A 17,289-nucleotide genomic window follows, 5' to 3' on the forward strand; every position below is an offset into this window, starting at 1 on the left:
AAACTCTCAGAGACAGCGGACAACGGTCCCCTCCTCCAACCTGAGAAATCTGGAAAAAGCTTGAAACAAGACAGAAAACCGTCAAGAAGCTGCCTCACCGGCTTCACATATTCAGGCGGTAAAACCTTCCAAACGGTCAGGCTCCAGAGCACCTCATCCTCGCCACACTTACATTACTTCTTACATACGATATTTAAAGAGACCAGTAGTCTTTTTTTTAATTTTCCTTTTATACTTCAATGCATTTGCTCCACAAAACAAAGGAACCCAGTCCTAAATGCCAGGAATCCTAAAGAAAAATCTAAAAGGAGCTCACACTGCCAAACATTCACGCTGGTGCTAGACTGATTTGCTCTTTAAAAAAAAAGAAAAAACATGTGAGCACATTTTGCATTTCCTAGACAGCAATCACTTCTCCTGTCCCTTAAGCTGTGCAACTTGCACTGTTTTTTTCAGGAATCTAGTTGGAAACCCTTTTAAAGTCTGCTGGCAATGAAGGGATTAAAAGCTGAGGAATTAAATAACTATCTCCACCTCCCAGACACCACAAGTCCAATTTACCAAAAGTTTCAAAGCACCAGCTCATGACCTCTCTACCCGAGCACCGCCGGGCGTGGCCCACGAGGCAGGAGCCCGCTCTCCCCCTTTAACAAGGATGCTCACTTCATTCACTGGCCCGAGACGCCCGCCGGACCGCCTGCCGGACCCGGGAACTCGCCTGCTCCGACGCCGCCAAATTTCGCGCTCTCCTCCCTCCGCCGCATGGAGCGGGCGCTCTCTCCACCCACGCCCCTCCTCCGTCGTGCCCACCTCCGGTTACTCATCCCCGTACCCCGGAGCGATGCCCACACCTCCCGGCGCTGCTCCCCCGGGCTCTGGGAGGGACGCGCAAGTCCACGTGCGTGTGCGCGGAGCGCCGCTCTTACACCTGCACTCGTCCCCAGCACTGCGGACACCCGGCCGGCGCATCCTCGCCCGCGGCCGGGCAGGGCTTGTCTCTCGCGCCGCGGGCCACGCCGGAGTCTATATGCGGCGGGGCGGGGGGCGCCCGGTCCTCCACTGTGGATTGGTTTGTTTGTTTTAAATCTAGGGTGGGCAGTGGCGGGAGGTGGGGGCTGCAGCGACTCCACACACACACACACGCACGCAAACGCACACTCTCGCCCTGACCCGGCCCGCTCGTCCCGGCTGCAGCTCCCCTCCGTCCCCGAGCACCAGCTCGCCCGACCCGCTCGGCCCCCGCGGCCACTGCCGTCGCCGCCGCTGCTGGCGCTGCTGTCTGTCTTTCTGTGCCTCTGGCCTGCCCCGGCCTGAGCGATGACCACCGGCGGCCGGCGCTCTGACAGCGCCCTCCGCGCGCGAGCATCCCCGCCCCACGCCCCGACGTCGGCCCCGGGCGCGTGGGTCCCCGAACCCCGGAGCGCAGCCCCGCCGCCCCGCTGTCCGCGAGCCGCCGGCTGCGTCCCTGGAGCGGCGGGGGGTGGAGGCCGCGGGTCCCGGCTTTGGACACCTCTTCTTTCACTTAAAGTTTTGTTTGTTTTTTCCACTCTGACCTGTGCGTGTTTGCAGCATCTCAAATCAATTACACATTTTTCATGACCCGCATTTGCACTTAATTTGGGGTGTGCGGAGGGAGGGGGAAGGTAAGTGTGCTGTAACTCTTCCCCACGGGGGCATCCTTAATTTCTTTTCTTGCTGGTGGATGCTAACCCGCTCCCCAAGCTCCAGAAAAATGCCCCCTTCACCTCCTAGGCCGCAAAACCCCGGAATTCAAGGGCCCTACAAAGGTCTCCCTGTTAGGTGTAAATAGCAAAGAAACTCCTGCCTCTGCCGAGGAGCCATCGGCGGCGCGGCTACTTTTCCGGCCGTGCCCGCCCGGCGGGTGCCGGCTCGCGGGCAGGCTGCGCCCTGGACCGTGGAGACGGGCGCGGGGCCGGGCGGCGGGCCCGGCCCGAGCACAAAGCTGACGGCGCCTCCCCGGCCCGCACCGCGCTCGGCCGACACAATGCACCGGGCCTAGGCCGGCGGTCGGGGCGCGGAGCCCGGACCTGCAGCGGCCGCTCGCCGTGCCCTCGTCCCCACCGCCGCCCCGCCGCCGCTCGGCCGCTGCCCCCGCCGACACCGGCGGAGGAGGGGGCGGGAGGTGGGACCCGCGAGGTCGGGGCCGAGGGCGGGGGAGGGGAGAAGGGCAGAGGGGCGAGATGCGGAGCGCGGAGACGGCTCCCAAAGAGGAATCGCCCTCGCTCGGGGTGGAAAACAAGCCCCGCTCGGGTTCCGAATTGCGCGGGGAGCGCCCGCCCGCGCCAGCGCCGGGGCCCCGGGGCGGCCGCGGTCCGCAGCCCCCGCGCCCGCACGCGCCTCCGACCAGGCACCTCTCCCGGCCGCGCTTTGTGTGCGCCTCTCTCCCCTCCTCCGCGCGGCACCGGGCGCCCGGCCGCTCCCCCTCCCCCGCCCGCGCCTCCCTTCCCGGGCGGATTACCTTTCCGGGCTGCGCTCCGGTCCGGGGATGCCTTCAGCGCCCGGCGAGCAGGCGATCCATCGCCGAGCGGCCCGAGCCGGCGGCAGGCGCGCGGGGGGCGCGGGGGCGCGGGCGGGCCAGAACCTTCGACCCCGGAGGTCCCGCCGCGGGCCGGGGCGGGGGGCCGGGGGCGCGGCGCGAGGGGGAGGCGGGGGAGAAAGGACCGGAGAGCCTCGATCTGGGCAGAGAGCGAGCGAGGGGGCGAGCAGAGGGAGCGAGGGCGCGGCGAGCCGGAGGGAGCGCGAGCGGTGCAGTGACAGGGACTGCCACTGGGGTCAAAGGAGCACAGCTCCAGGAAGCGGGGCGGCCGAGGCGCCGCTCCGTGCGCGCTCCCCGGCGGGACCCCGCGCCCCCGCGCGCCCCTCCTGCAGCCCAGGCCGCTGGAACCCCCGCCGGCGCCCCGAGGCCCCGGGGTTGCGAGAGGAGGAGGGAGCGGAGGGCGAGGCCCGCAGCCTGCTGGTGCTCCTGGGTCAAGCAGGCGGCAGGAAGCCGAGCTGCAAGTTCATCATCATGAGTGTGATCAGCGTAAAAATGATAGGGGACCCTCGGGAGGGGGGGGTACCGCGTCCCAGGGAAATAAAGGGAGTTTCCCCTCCAAATGGGCGTCTTCTGCGAAGAGAACACCCAGGCCCCCACCCACCGACCTGCCAGGCGCTGTCTGGAGTCCTGGCACAGCTCCAGGGCGCAGAGCTCGCCGCGGGGGCAAAGGGGGCGGCTCGAGACCTGCGTTCAGACCAGGGAAGGCGACCCTGGGTCCCCTTGGGTCCGAGAGCTGAGGCTTTCCTGGGGGAGAGCAGTGCTCCTTTTCCTGAAGCCTTTCAACGCGCCAGACACCCACATACACACACACACACACACACACACACACACACACACACACACCCTTTCTCTCTGCAGTGTTGTGCCTGAGAAAGAAAAGGCCAACCTAAATGATAATGTTTTTCACCTCCGTGAATGAAGGCAGGATCAGGATCAGGGTGAGGAGGTGAGGAGCGGCAAAGACTAATTATTTCCATTTTTGTCTTTGGGGCACGCTTCCCCCGAAAATAAGCGCTTCAAAATCATTTTAAAAATCAAAGTTGGTCCCCTATTCTCTCCTACTTTGGATAATGGAAGAAAAGGTTTTCAGAATTGTATGCAAACCACAGAAGGAAGGGAAAAGTGCAGAAATGCTAGAAGACAAGGAAGAGAATGCTTTCAGAAAACTTGGTTGGTGGGGCTGTCTGTGAAGTGATGCCATTGTCAGGGCTGAAAGATTTGGACGACAACCAGATCTAATTCCTTTCCAGGAGTCAGACTCAGAGATCTAGTTGTTCTCCAAAGGGAAATCCAGTGGATGAGAGAGAGAGACGTGTGCTGGGTAGACTGTGTGACAGCTGACTACACATCCAGGCTGAAATTATATCCCCTAAAAATAAAAAGGAGCCATTTCAACCTGGTCTGTGGCCTCTGTGCTGAGACTAATTGGTTTCCAGGGTCTGGGAGGAAGGGAGACAGGCTGGTAGGAGTCCCTATAAAAAAAGATCAAAGGGAATTCACTTGAAAATATTTCCCTTTTACAATGGGCTTTCCTGCACTTGAATTTTAAGTAACCTATCTCTCATGCCTGGGCTGAAATGGAGGGGAAATGGTCTTACTCATGTATTTATTTTGTTGTGCGGTATGCCCAGAGTGTCGGGACTGGTCACATGTGCTGGGATCAAGAGGACAGTGACTCCTGGCCCAACACAAATCACAGCCAGGGACATTGACATAGAAGATGACAGAGATGAGGTGGGGGCAGCTTTATATTTTGCTTTTGTTTTCCAGCCCAGCAGCGAATGCTGACAAGAATCATGGTTTTGAAGAAATGTGTGGTTTTGTTTCCCTTATTCTGGGTTAGCCATACTCTCCTCTTATCTAAATGGTTTGAATTTTTAGACTGATACGGGCTGATTTAATCAGCCAAAAAAAAAAAAAAAGCAACAACCAAATTATTTCTGTGGTTTTCTTCCTTTAAAAAAAAAAAAAAAACACTAACTGGTAGTCAATCAAAACAGCCAAACTAGTTTGTACATGATCCTGAATCTAAACGTTTGCACACAGATGATAAATAATAATGTGTCCCACTCCAGTGACACATTCTGCAGGATATGTAATGCTATAAAAAATCAAGTGAGTGATCCTTTACAAAGTTGGTGAAGATTTGTGTATCATTTTACCGAGTGGGGAAAAATTGAGGCAAAAAAACTTAAAATTGTGACTTGTAGTGTAGGAATAAGTCATTCTCTACTGTGTCCCTGCTGATCAATTACCCACTGAGAGAAGCAGTGGCCAAGCTACATTAGGGTTCTGAGTTTTTATTTCCATTAAGCTACCAAAATAACAAAGCTGGAGAAATGTAAGTAAATTTAAATAATAAATCAGGAACAAAAGGAAGCCACTTCTCAAATAATTCTCATTGCATGGATTCGAACATCTTGCATTTTATTAAATCATATTCTCCACCAGTGTAGCTACCTACACTAAAAGCTTGTTTTAAAATGATTGGATGTGAACCATGTCTGTCCCCTGACTTCAGCTTTGAAACGTCCAGCCTCATTATATCAAATTTTAAATGCAATGGGCTTCGATTTTTTTTTTAAGATAAGTGAGCCTATAAGTTCCATTTTTTTGTTGTTAAATTCAATTTTTATTGTTTATAATGACAAAGAAAAAGGGAATAAAAATTAAATGCCAAGTTTATGATTGCTTCTATGCAAATATTACAAATTTTTTCCTTTAATGGGCTATAAATCTGGACCCTTTCTCCAGTGACTTCATCAAGGAACTGGCAGATACGCTTCCTGATAGCCTGCTGCACCATCCTTTAAATCATCTTTCAGAATGCGTTTAGGGGGAACGTGAGGGGGGCGCCTGGGAGAACTGTAGGTGGAGGCTCGGGACAGGAATGCCTCTTCCCTTGAAAGCTCACTACTTCACTTGGAGTGGCCTCTGTTCTCCTTCGGAGAACAGGATTTCCAATACTTCAGGGATACTTGGGCACAACTTGAAACTTGGTTCAATCCTGTGGTTCTTCTTCAGAAAGATGTTCATTGAAACTATTGCATTTCATTGAATCGTTTCATTGAAATTATAGACAGTAATCTAACTCTAGAAACAAGCAGCAATTATTTTACCTCTTTTTTCTTTAAATTGTCTGCATTTTTATCATTTTCCAGCAAAGGCTAAGATATATATTACCAGAAATCAGAGTCTGTTAATAGAACTACTATTATGATGCAATGAGAGAAAAATCTGCCAACAAATACCTTTATTCGAAATTCCTACAGTTTTTACATTTTTTTGACGTATCTCAGATGTTCTCATCGTAATCCCCTCAAGTTTAAGAACTGTGTCCTGTATTCCTTTGTGCCCTTCATGCTTATGTACTATGCACATAGTAGAAACTTGGAAATATTTGTTAAACGACCGTGTGGGTCAACAGATGAGAAAGTGAGTAAGAGAATGCATGGATGAAGGCAGCAGCTACAGGGGGAAGGAAAACGCTCCAGACCTGCAGGAGCGGAAGTGATGTCGGGAGGCCAGGGTCAGGATAAGAGTGAAGGACTTCCCGTGGAGTTCAAATAGGACATTTAAAGGGGTTTGCTAATGTCTTTAGAAACATGAAATAATACATAAGACTGTTTCAGAAATGGATTTTCTCAGAGAGCAACTGAAGATTATGTATCATGTCTGTTTAAAGGCAACCTTCTTTTTAAATACAGTAGGATGTCAAAAAAAAATAATAATAATGCAGAGTAAATTTTATATCTTAAAATTTACAGAGATAATGTACCAAGATATAGTCTCAAAAGAAACTAATGGGATTAACCTAATTCTTTGATAGATCCTCTTTGAAGTCCTCAAAATAAGCATAAAAATGTTTTTTGTCCTTTGTATTTAAAATTTCCTTTTGGTTAACCAGTAAAAATGTTCATGGCTAAGCAAGATTCATGAAACACTAGAACTGATGAAAATTTTATTTCATAAAATAAATTTTGTACACATTATCTTAGAAAGGCTAAATTTGATCCAGCAGATAAATAATAAACATGGAGGGAAGTGGAAATCTTAAAATTTTGCAAAACACTCACTAATTCTTACCATACTTACTAGCCAATGTCTATCTAGTATGTGTCAACAAATCAGAAAAGTGTTATTTATGCCATCATAATTTTAATAATTAATTTAAAAAATCTGAACAAGATGCTGAGCACATGTTAGTGTGTTTTCCATCCTCACAGACTCGCATGATCTCTGCTCTCAGTTAATGTTCTCTTGTCTGTCCCCATGTCATGGTCCCAGTTCTGGAATGGTGGTAGAATTTGGTGGTACTTGGGATGGGCTAGTCATGGCAGAAGAGCATTCTCACTGAAACGAAAGCCCAAGTCGTCTCTTTTGAAAGATGAGCAGTGTGGAAAACCCATAATAACCTTATTAAAGAAAATGTACATGGGGGTCTTCAAGTTTAATAATTCAATTTGACAAGCTAGTATAAGATGTATCAATATTTTGAGTAAGCATTATATAATGTAATTTTCCTTCTCAGCAAAAATAAATGAATGAATACATTTTTTTTTAATTTTTTTAAAATTGAGTTTGAGAGAACAGCAGAATCTGAAACCCATTTCTCTCTGTATTATTAATGTATGGTTGGATTATTCAACAGATATTTTTTAAGCTCTGCCCTGTGCCAGGCAGAGTACTTAAACCATGCCAATGGACTAAAGATGCAAAAAGCAGAGCTTTCTCCTGCATTACGAATTATGTAATCTCATGGGTGCACAGAGAGACTGACTTTGAATAATCACACAAATAAATATAAATTATATCTATGAAGAGGAGAGGCACCTGCTGCAAATAAAACATAAAATAGGGAGACTTTTCTCCTCTGAGGTCGAGTGAAGACATCTCTGGAGGAAGGGACACAAGGACGTCGTGGGAGGGAGAGGCAGCATGGCAGGTGCTGAGCCAGGAACTGCGAGGTGCGTGGAGGGCTCTGGACCTGGATCTGTCCTCAGAGGCCAGAACAGAAGGGCCAAGTTAAGACGTGGAAGGTCACAGCTGAGGCCCTGTTCAAGATGTCTGACTGTATCCTGAGGGCAACTGGAAGCTATGTAAGGATCTTAAGCAGAAAGGCTAACATGATTAGATGTGTGTGTTGAAAGGTCACTCTTCCCCCAGCGTGGAGAATGGATTTTCGGGCTGGAGTGAACACTGGGAAGCCAAGCAGAGCTTCTGCAGACGTGGGGCTGGAGGTGATGGTGGCCTTCAGCAGGACAGTTTGGAAGAGATGATACATGGAGAAACATAAATGGACTCAAGAGAGCTGAATAATTACTAATAAAAACAAAGATTGCCAGAATCTTGAAATACTGGTTGAAGGTATGGTAGTACCCAGCCAGAAGGGCTGAGAGCCATCCTAACCTAACGACTCCCTTTCTTAACCCCCTCCTTCCACTCACAGCCCAGTCTCCCTATGTCTCCACTCTATCCTATGCACACCTTTTAGAATCCTGTCTTGTCATGAAGAACTGCAGTACTAAGTATAACGCTGGCGTAAAATGTCACTAGTCTAACTTTGTTCAAACATACAGATCCTAAAACTATATCCCCTCATTCAGTGTCCCACAGCCATTTTTGGCCCACATATGGACTTGTTCTTATTTCGTACGAAGTATAAATGCGGGAGCTAACTGTATTTTTGTTCTCCTTTACATGCTGCATCAATTCCATGTCTGTCCTCAATGGAACTAGTTTGCTTGTATTTAATACTCCAAATAATATTAAGGAATTCTTAACAAGTGGTTGTTTTTTAAGTGACATCTTCAAAGAAACAGATATGCTTTCAGAGGAAATACAAAGACACCCATTACAAGTAACGATATTCTTCTTTGGGTGCAGGATTATTCCACATGGACCCAATCAGCCTTCACAAACCCATTGCAAGGAAGATATTCTGGTTGCTGGGTTCCTTATTGGCACAAGCTAAGTCACTATGGCTGCTTAGAAACTCAGACTGCCAAGAAAAGATGCGACAGAAATATATACACACATTTTGGGACTTCTATAAAGGTAACTATGTTTTCTAACTTTACCCCTTTTTGGCATTTCCACATTTTGAAAGTTCCATCAGTTTCTTCTTCTGTTCTCATGATTCCCCATAGTGACCATCTATAAACAGTAAAATCTGCACACAAGAGAACAGTTGAAGAGCCAAGATCTTGGGCACATGGTTTTACTAGATGCTAAAATAAAAAGAAGGTTTACTGCAGGAGAGTTAAAAAAAAAAATCACAGTGCTATATCAAAATCCTCATTTCAAGCTGAGTCCAGAAGCAGCTTTAAAAAGATTATTTTTTTCCTTTCCAATTTTTTTCCTTTTTCTATTGATCATTTTGTGAAAAATGGAAAATACAGGCAAGCAGAAACAATTAAAAATTAGCTGTTATTTCCTCATTCAGAAGTATCTGTTAATATTTTGTTACATAGTTTTTCAGTCAAAGGTATTTTACAAAAATGGAATAAAATTGAGAATGCAGTTAAGAGTATAGTATAGTAATTGAGAGCAAAGCGGGGCTGGAATCTCCTCTCTGCCTCTTACTATCTATGTGACCTTCAGTAAGTTGCTTAAACCCTCTGTGTCTTGGTTTCCTCATTTGTAAAAAGGAGATATTAAAAGTACCTACTTCATAGAGTTGTTACAAGGATTAAATAAGTTAATATTGTTTAAAGATTAGAGTAATGCCTGATGCATATCAAGCAATTATTATACAGTTTTATAATCTACTTTTAAATCTTTTTAATACAAAATTAATACACAGTCATTGTAAATAAATTAAATACAGAAGTACATTAAGAAGAACAATTTCCCCCCTCTCTCCCTTACATCCCATCACCTATATAACCTATTCTTTCAAGTGAGTAGAATACCGTGAACATCTTTCCCATGCCTCTACAGACCAGAACTTTCATTAAAAGAAGTGCTATGTGTGTTATAAGTTCAGAATACCCAGCAGTCCATATTCCATTTCAGGATACTGCACACATATTGTAATAACGGAGATTACTTTAAAAGATGTTCCCTTAAGGATTCAGTAGTCCTAAAACATATTAAGAAAATCCTCCTGATATTCATATTTATGGGAATGATTGAACTGATCTTTGAAAGACCAAAATATTTGCATTTAGTTTATTAATTCCCTTTTTTTGAGGCATGAATAATATTCTAAAAAGCAAATTAAGGATTTTATGTTTTGCTAGCTGCAGTCAGCTTTTGGTTATTTATGCTGTTTAAATTCATAAGCAAAACAAGGAAGCTGATAGTTTGTTGAGAAGCGATGACTAATCGATATTTAAACTTTACCACCAATTGTTGATTTAACACTTATTTGCATACTTCAGAGTGGTTTAGATAATATAATGGGCCCTGATCTGCAGCATTCATTTGACAACAGGAGGTTGGAGATGTGATGGCAAGAACATGGGAAAATTGTAGAATTTAAGGGAGGGAGGCTTTAAGAATTCTTTGGAACTTGGCAGTTCTTTGGCAAATTGTACGGCTGCTGCTTTTCCACCAGCTGGGATATGAAGTATGTGGAGGTGTATACAGCCAGTGTTTATCTTATCATAAGATTTGCACATCAAAATTAAATAGTCTATGGTAATCCTCAACTTTCACACACAGGCTAATTGAGTTAAGACAAATATGAGTGTTTGGGTATCAAGAGGTTGGCCTGGTGGATTCTAAAGTTTTCATTTTAGAAAAGGCTGTACCAAGAGAAAACTGTGTTCTACAGCAGCTATTATCCTGCATCTGAATTTGCTGTTGGCAAACTGGTCCCTGCGTGTCTTTGAGGCATATGGAAATTGATGATGAGAGTGTCTACTGTAACTAGAAATATAATTTGATGAAAACTGAAGCAGTGAACTGTGAGAAACTGTTAAACCAGAGTCATCAAACAGTGCTTCAAAAATAATGAACAGAACCACTAGCCCTTTATGAGTAATATTGGGTAAAAATGAGAAAAGCACATGGTATGTACAAAAAGTTTAAATATATGAGGTAATGCCCTTTTAATTACTATTATTACAAAGACCACTGCAGAAGTCTACACCCAGACTCCTTTCCATTTATCTCTAAGTAGACAATGACATCACGTCTCCTCAAATCATTCAGACTTGGGACGGAGTTGGCTCGTTCACTAGGGAATGCGGCGTCTGGGTTGGCACGGGACTACACCCTCGCTCCACATTATCCCCAAACTGAAAATCACATGTGACGGTGGCCAAAGGATTAAAAAAGTTCACTCTAGACTTTAAGCACTCAGAAAATCATGAAGAACAAAAACAGAAGTGCACCATAAGGTATAATCATGAAACATTGTGGAAGGAGCAAACTTAGAAAGTGAAAAACGCACCAGTCATCTGAAGGCTAGCAGTTCGTGAAGTCATTAGAAGTCATTCCATACGGGCTGAGTCTGAGGAAAAGTCAGAGATTGCTTTGTTCTTGACTGAGTGGAATCAAAACCTATCCAGACTCTATAAACACAGGCAATGGAGGTCCGCCTTTTTCTTGCTCTGTGTGCCACTAACGCACGTAAATGCCTTCTGTTCAGAAACGTCTGTGATTCTGCTCGTATTAATCCATGTCTCAGGCTGGCAGAATGCCTAGGCACAATCAAAGAGGGGTACAAGCCTGCCTTCTCAAACAGGCTAGAAAATTTGTACCAAAAGATCACAGGGCAACAGAGACAGCTGGAAAAATTGGAGCTGGGGCTCTGATTTTTGTGCCAGTGTTACACCTAATGCAAAGGGAATGCAGAAGATAGATTGAGAGTTCTGTATGTTGTTTAGTTCCATGGCTCTGTACTCACACAGAGGTAAAAATGTCACATTTTAAAAGTACTATCGTACTGTAACATAACACAAAAAAACCCGGCTGCCCCCCAATATTAATACATCTGAATCCAGCAATAGTTGCTAATAAATAGGATAAACACATATAAAGAGTAAAGAGTGAGGTGATAGCTCCAAAATTAGGTAATAGAAAGGTGTTCCACTAACATCCTTTGAGAATCATTTCTTGGAAAAATAGTCCTAGCAAGTGTGTTTACACACATAGAATTTTCTGCAAGATGGCTTAAAATGCTTGGGCCACAGGGGTTTCAAATCAAAGGTTTTAGGACATTTGTGCTTCTAAAGCAAACATGAATGATTTTTCTTGGGTTTTAGTAGTGGTTTTATACACGGAGAAAAACCAAGGTATTCGGTGTAATCCTGAGTAACATCTCTCCGTTTGGATGGACCTTTTCGTCCACAGTGCTATTCAGTGTGATGTTTTTCAGATCAAGTGTGGCATCCACAGTGAGACGCTGTGTGTAAAAGGAAGGCCACTGGAAGCTTATGGAGATGCGTGGAGAGTCTCTGGGGCCCTTGCTGGCTCGGGCTGTTTTCAGACTGCGTGGCCTTTGACAGGCGTGAAGAAAAGCAGGACCACAACAGTCCTCCCAGCACAGCGGGTGGTGACAAAGGACAGCCCGCGGAGACGTCTGTCACCGGGAAGAGCAGCTCTGGAAGGGAACCAAGAGAGGAGAAGAGGTGGAAATGGAGTGTGTGCAAGAGAGAGACTCAGAGCAGATGAAAATATAATATGTGAACAGTAAAATTAACCCCTGAAAACATCAGTGGCTTGAATCACAGCCATATTTTCCTCTTCTGTTTTATTGCCAACAACTTCATTAATAAAAGAGTTTGAAAGTATAGGCAGTCAATCACACTATTACATTTTAAAAAAATCTTCTAGAACCTTCTGGCATCTTAGGGAAATTGCCTAATAAGTTCCAGAAGGAAGGATGGAATATTCCTAGAAACAACAAACTTATTCTCTGAATTCAGTATTTATTTTCACACTTTCATCTTTAGTAAGGCAACATCATAGTCTACATGTTAGTTATATCTTTTGCTATTTTTCTAATCTGCCTTTTTTGACATTCTTGTGCTCTTACGTTAAAATTCTTTTCTTTTTAGGATGATATTTTGATGATTGAGTGATGATATTTATTGGAACATGCATTTTTATTTAAAATGTGTACACGTACCCTGAAGCTTTTTAGAAAAGGATTAAAGTACTTTAAACACATAGATTCATAAGCTCATGCACCCCTCATATGTAAATTCTTCCAATAAGCCTGGTTCAGATAAAATCATAAGCTAATATGTAGCTAGGCTTCCACCCTACCATGATCTCACCACTTTTTTTTTTTTCTGGTTTTCCAAATAAACAGCAGGCCCTAGGGCTCTTTGAGCTCTCTGGAGTGGTTAGCGCCAGCCATCGCTGGTTCATGGAGCTTATCTTTCCTGGTATTTCTATGTGATTTAATAGGTCCAGCCTGGCCCAGGGAACGAAAACTTCTGGGTCTGTTTCTGGAAGCACTCCTCATTGCCGTCTGTGATAAACCAAATAACCTTTCTCTGCCTCAGCTCTTTTCTCATAATCGTGTCTGTTTTGCAGCAACGGAGTGAGGCTTGATAAAATAGTCAGAGTCGTTCACCGGTAAAGCAAAGCCTTCTTCTGAGTCACACAGGTGTGTCTAGTAATTAATTAATGAATAAGGACCAACCTGTTGATGGTGATATTAATTAAATATCCAACATTAAAGTGGCATTTAATTACCAAGGGATTAATAAAACAGATCCTCACTCTATTAGATTGGGATTCTTTAGTTATAAGTAATCGAATCTGACCCTGGCTAAAACCGGCAACAGGGAGTTTGTTGAAAAGTAACGGGATTACATCAATCAGAAGGCACCGGGTGGTGGATTAAGTTTTCCCAAAGTGATTGCACCAATATATATTCTAATCCCAGTGTTCTCACAGTGCGATGTCGACGGTACTCTGCCGAGAGGTGGGAGGGTCTATGTTCTTTCCCCTTGAACGTGGGTGGCCTTTTACAACAGAAGTGACACCGGGTGACTTTGCAGGCTAGGCAGTAAAAGAGATAGGGCTTCTGCATGGATCTCTCTTGAGGTGTGGATCTTTGGATCCCTGAGCTGCCACGTATGAAGTGTGGCCATCCTAAAGCCGCCATACTGGAAAGACCATATAAAGATTTCGAGAGATGTCCCCAGCTGTTCCAGCCTTCCCTGACCACGTGCGAGCATGGCTTCAAGCCCTGCCTGTCCAGCCCCCCAGGCTAAAGTGAGCAGAAGAGCAACGGGCTGTCCCGGCAGAGGCCTGCCCAGACTGTACAGCCTTGAGCAAAGTAGACATTGTTATTGTCGTTGTTTTAAATAACTAAGGTGGGGGTGGGGGTGGATTGTTACACAGCTGTGGTAACTGGAACACTTGGGCAGGAAGCGGGAATCAAGGAGAGAAGACGCCGAGATCGGGGAGCCAGGATCTAGAGGAATCTCTTGCAGCATTAGGAGGGGGTCATGGTGCTGCCACCAGGATGACTCAGCTCCAATGTCTCCTCAATCCTGCATCATGGCTTAGGAGTCAAAGTCTTGGAGAGCACATCCTCTGGCCGAGAGAGACCGTAAATCCACCCCTGCTTGAACCTGAGTGATGCAGAAAAGGTTTGGTAGAAAGATCCCCCAACAGCTCCTGGGACTCCCCAGGAGGATGGGGGGTACCTGGGTTTGTCGTCCCCACCAAGACTGTCACGTGGGGGGAAAGAAATTGATGTGTTTTTCAGAAAGGCAAATGGATGACAGAAAGTCAAAAAACAATGAGACCCTTCAGCCCACACTTCATTCTGCTTAAACAATTTTCTATAGTTATAGTATCCTTGAATACAAATTAATTACAAGTAAAATGTATGTCCTGTCTGCTAATGGTGTTGCTGAATGAAGTTATTGAAATAGTCTTCAAGATAAAGGAATTCATGGGGTGTTAAGAGACATTAGACTCCTCCCTCCCTTCCTTGCCTTCCTCCCTCCTTTCTTTCTTTCTTTAATGATCTTTAATAATTTAGTACTTACGAACCAGTCTATGAAATATTCCAAACATAAGACAAGAGCCTGAAGATTATAAAAATACTCAGAGTTGCCTTAAACGTTTTTTGGAATAAGATGGAGGAATAAACAAATAATAAATTAATAAAATGCTAAAAAACTTTCCAGGGACATTGTTTCTCAAACTATAGTCCTTTTTCACTTATATTTAATCTGTGTCAAATGTGGTGGCTCAACATACAGGTGCACATGCGCGCGCGCGCGCGCACACACACACTTGCCTCCATCATTTTCAATCAAATGAGCTGCTCAATTTCTTGAAAATAGTAAGACTCACTGATTGTTCAACTGGATCGGAGGTTTATTTGACTGAATTGAAAGGCCATTGATCCAGTGGCCCTATGGGAAGAAAATGTAAAGGATAATTTTCCCTTACTGTCATGGTTCATTCAAGTTTTAGTTTGTTTTAGTTATTTAACAGGAGACATTATTCCCTTTTAAAAGATAGTGCACCCAGGGGAAAAAATGATTTTTCATCACTGAGATTTCGCTATGATTTTAAACAAGACAAATAAAGACATTCTTTAAACCAGGGTGCCTTGTTTTCTGTAGAAAAGTCATCTGTAGAAGACATGATTTTCGCAAGAATTTAAATCAGATTACCTATATTTAGACAGAATATACACTGAAACAACACATCATTGCTAAAATGGTTTATTTCATTTCCTAGTAGCTACTAGTAGCACTTGAGTCTTTTTTTTAAATTTTGGTAAAATATACATAGCATAAAATTTACCATTTTAATCACTTTTACGTGTGAAGTTCAGTGGCGTTAAGTACATTCACATTGTTGTGCCGCCATCACCAGCATCCTTCTCCAGAGCTTTTTCATCTCCCCAAACTGAAACTTTGTATGTTAAACAATAACTTGCCTTTCCCACCTCCCCCCAGCCACTGGTAACCTCCATTCTACTACATTTTGTTTATTCATTCATCTGTCAATGGACACTTGGGTTGGTTCTACCTTGTGGCTGTTGTGAATAATACTGCTGTGAACGTGGTATACAGACATCTGTTTGAGTTTCTGTCTTTAATTCTTTTGAGCATATAGACACAACTGGAATTGCTGAGTCAAGTGCCTTCAGACACTGCCAAAGGTCCCTTGGGGGACAAAATCACCTTCGATTAAGAACTGCTTGCCTAAAGAAACAAACTTCTTTAAACGATGGTATTTATACAGAGGTTCAGAAGGCTCATTAGAAGCCATCCTGTTGAGTGAATCATCTCCACCTCATCCCTGAGGCTTATATTTGGCCACCAGCAGTGCTTGGGGACTCAGTCACCCATGATGTCACCTCAGACTCGCCCAGTCAATTCTCTCTTTCATCTCTTTTAATCCACTGGCTCCTTCCCATCATGCTACAGATATGTTGATGTCTCTATATCCTATATCTTCCACCTTCTAGTCACCAACAAACGTCTCACTAGAGTAGTCTACAAAATGTCAACTCCCATTTATTCTTTAATCAATTAACATCTGAAACTGCTTTGACTACAATCACCTAATTCCTAGATTCAATCACATGCTTTCTCTTATCTTTCTTCTGGACATAGTCATAGCAATATCCAGTTGAGCCTGACCTAACTTCCCAGTGGGTCATTTATTCAACAGGTATTTGTGTTTGTTTGTTTTTATTTTATAATTTTATTTATTTATTTTTCCCCCAAAGCCCCAGTAGATAGGTGCATGTCATAGCTGCACATCCTTCTAGTTGCTGTACGTGGGACGTGGCCTCAGCATGGCCGGACAAGCTGTGCGTCGCTGCGTCGGTGCGCGCCCAGGCTCCGAACCCAGGCCGCCAGTATCAGAGCGTGAGCACTTAACTGCTAAGCCACGGGCTGGCCCTCAACAGGTATTTGTTGCACCTACTACGCATCACTGTGTAATAATGGATTTCACTGGCCTTTGTCTCTGGTTCCTGGAAGGTCACCTCTAAACCCTTGGAATTTCTCAAGTGATAGGTGTATTTTTGTTATTCATGGTACACCTCTCAGACCACATTTGAAAGTCTGTGCTAATGAGGAGACTCGTGGTGGGCTCCTAGACATGTATGCTAATGAGATGAGTCAGGATGGGGGCTGGCCATGCCAGAAAGACCAACTGTGTGATTAGACTTTGGGGCTTTCAGCTATGTGATATAAATCCAACCTCTGGGGAAGGGGGTGGGCCTGGAAATTGAGTCACATGGCAATGATTCAACCAATCCTGCCTCCATAATGAAAGCCCTGATAAAAACTTTGGACACTGAAGTTCAGGTGAGCTTCCTCAGTTGGCAAATACCCTGCATATCCACACAGACTGGTGTGCCTAGAGGGTAACGTGCATCCTCAGGACAAGGAGCTTCACATTTGGGACCTTCTCAGATGTCATCCTATGCACCTGTCCTTTTGGCTCGTTCTGATTTGTGTAATTTGCTATAATAAAACTATAATTGTTAGGTATAGTGCCTTTCTGAGTTCTGTGAGTTGTTCTAACAAATTATCAAACCTGAAAGGGTAGTGGGAAATTTTGAATTTGTAGCAGCTGGTCAGAGTGTAGCCTGGGGACTCAAACTTGTGGCTGGTGTCTAAAGTGAGGGCAGTCTTGTGGACAACTGTGCCCTTAATCCATGAATTAACTCTGGGTAGTTAGTATCAGAGGTCATTCCGGTCACTCTGAGACACTCTACAATACCAAGTTGAACAAAACATTGATTCCTAGCCTCATGGAACTTAGATTAGAGATAGAGAGAG

At 44.9% G+C, this 17,289-nt stretch overlaps 1 protein-coding gene across 2 annotated transcripts in view; it reads right to left on the bottom strand.

Moving 5' to 3' along the window:
- MPPED2 (metallophosphoesterase domain containing 2) overlaps positions 1-2,763 on the bottom strand; it is a 167,561-nt gene extending 164,798 nt beyond the window's left edge. For both annotated transcript variants that reach the window (XR_009220838.1, XM_058546185.1), the window contains exon 1: positions 2,480-2,763. The gene's annotated coding sequence lies outside the window, so the exon portion shown is untranslated. The remainder of the gene's footprint in view (positions 1-2,479) is intronic.
- Positions 2,764-17,289: the final 14,526 nt, after the last annotated feature.

This window comes from Diceros bicornis, chromosome 7 (genome assembly GCF_020826845.1).
Source record: "Diceros bicornis minor isolate mBicDic1 chromosome 7, mDicBic1.mat.cur, whole genome shotgun sequence".
NCBI classification, from domain to species: domain Eukaryota; kingdom Metazoa; phylum Chordata; class Mammalia; order Perissodactyla; family Rhinocerotidae; genus Diceros; species Diceros bicornis.